The sequence below is a fragment of the Volvox carteri genome (assembly GCF_000143455.1).
Source record: "Volvox carteri f. nagariensis unplaced genomic scaffold VOLCAscaffold_13, whole genome shotgun sequence".
Taxonomy (NCBI): Eukaryota; Viridiplantae; Chlorophyta; class Chlorophyceae; order Chlamydomonadales; family Volvocaceae; genus Volvox; species Volvox carteri.
In genome coordinates this window covers 1,015,998-1,017,809 of record NW_003307556.1, presented here as the reverse complement: position 1 = coordinate 1,017,809, position 1,812 = coordinate 1,015,998, and positions in this window count along the sequence as shown.

The following is a 1,812-nucleotide window of genomic DNA, read 5'->3' as shown; positions in this document are numbered from 1 at the left end:
AAAGCAAGTGGAACGGCATGTTTGTGGTGACACAGATGGACCGACACGCTGCTGCCCCCTGACTACGTTGCCTGACTAAGCAAAGATCGTCCGCACATACGCTGTGTGGCGGCGGCAGAGGAGGGGGCCTACATGCAACACGCACATTAATAACCAACACGCCGGTGCAGCTGTGTGCGATATTATTCAGCAATTCACGTCTTACCCTTGCTTGCCTCCTTGGGCTGCCACGTAGCCTTTGGTGCAATCTGATTCCCACCGCGCTGCTGACGTACGCGATATGTGCAAAGGAAGACCGTTCAACAATTATATTATATATATATATATATATAAACAATCCACACAGGCCTGGAGTTTCCTGACCGCTCAAGGTTACATATTATCATACCGACATACCGGCATGCGTTTTACGACAACATCAAGTCCAACAATTAGCGTACGGCAACCAACGAATCCAACAGAGGCTGAGAATGTAACCCTGGGTCCTGCCGCCGTCACGCCGCCGCTAGCTGCGATACAGTCTTACACCTTGCGAAAATGTGGTGTGGACCCCCAAGTACTTGAACACGGGAGCTAACAGAAGACATTATTTCCGCATGACGGCTCGCTGTTCTGAAAGCTGCTGCTGCTGCTGCTGCTGCTGCTACACGTCATGGTCATGCGTGTCTTGCCGTGTGCCGGAAACGCCGACGGGGCTTAGTGCAACCGTTGCAACCACCACAACTACCATAGCCACCACACCAAGTAGGACTGCACGGCGGCGAAGGGGCAGTCAACGCGCCGCCATCGCCGTGTCCCGTCCCCCGTCACTATATCCCCCATCACCACCACTGCTACCACCACCACCGCCGCCACCATCACCACCACCACCACCACCACCGCCGCAACATACCTTGCCGCCACCACCACCACCGCCGCCACCACACCAGCGCCGCTACATTAACCTGTACCTAGCCGCACCAACCCACCGTCACAGCTCTATAAGAGGCATAAAGCACCAGCCGCCGCACCAACTGCCGCAACAATCAACCGCCGCATTCATCCACTGTTTCAACTGCCGCAACAGTCAACTGCCGGGAGCCCACTTAACCACTCCGGCGGACCCGGCGGAGGGGGCCACCCTCCCACTCTTCCACGGGGAATGTGGGCCCAGCCAGCCGTACCGCCGTACCGCCGAATCGCCTCGTGAAAAAAAAATTCCTTCCCGGCCCCCCCCCCCGTGACCTTCAACTGTCGCTCTCCTCCGACACCGCCGCAGCGGCCGGCTCCGGCGCCTCGCCCCGGCCGGCCTCGGCCCCGGCGCCCGCGGCGGCTGCGGTTGCGGTTGCGGGGATGGGCCCCTGCCTGGCCGCTTGAGCCACCTCCGCGGCTAGCTCCCGGAGACCGCCAAAGATACCGCCACTGCCACCACTGCCACCACCACCACCCGCACCAAGGCCGAGGCCAGCGCCGGCGCGTGAGGCGGTCATCGAGGCGGCGGCGGCGGCAGCAGCGTCGCCCTCTGCGAGTATATTGCGGTTATGCGTTACGAGACATATGTGTGTCTGATCATTGTCTGATCCTCGCCTTGCCGTGCGGTGGTCAACCCACTGCGGGCGAGTACCGCTAGCTCACAGCAGGTGGCCTACTTACGCATATACGGCTTATTGGATTTTTTATGTGCCGGTGACAGGGCTATGTGAGCTGTATCGCCGCCATGACGGGCGGATTGATCGTGTTGTGTAAATCCTATCGCTTCAAAGCAGCAGCAGCGGTGTCGTGGGACCGGAAGGTGGTGCTGAGGAGATGAGGGCTCACCGGTCTTAGTCAGCT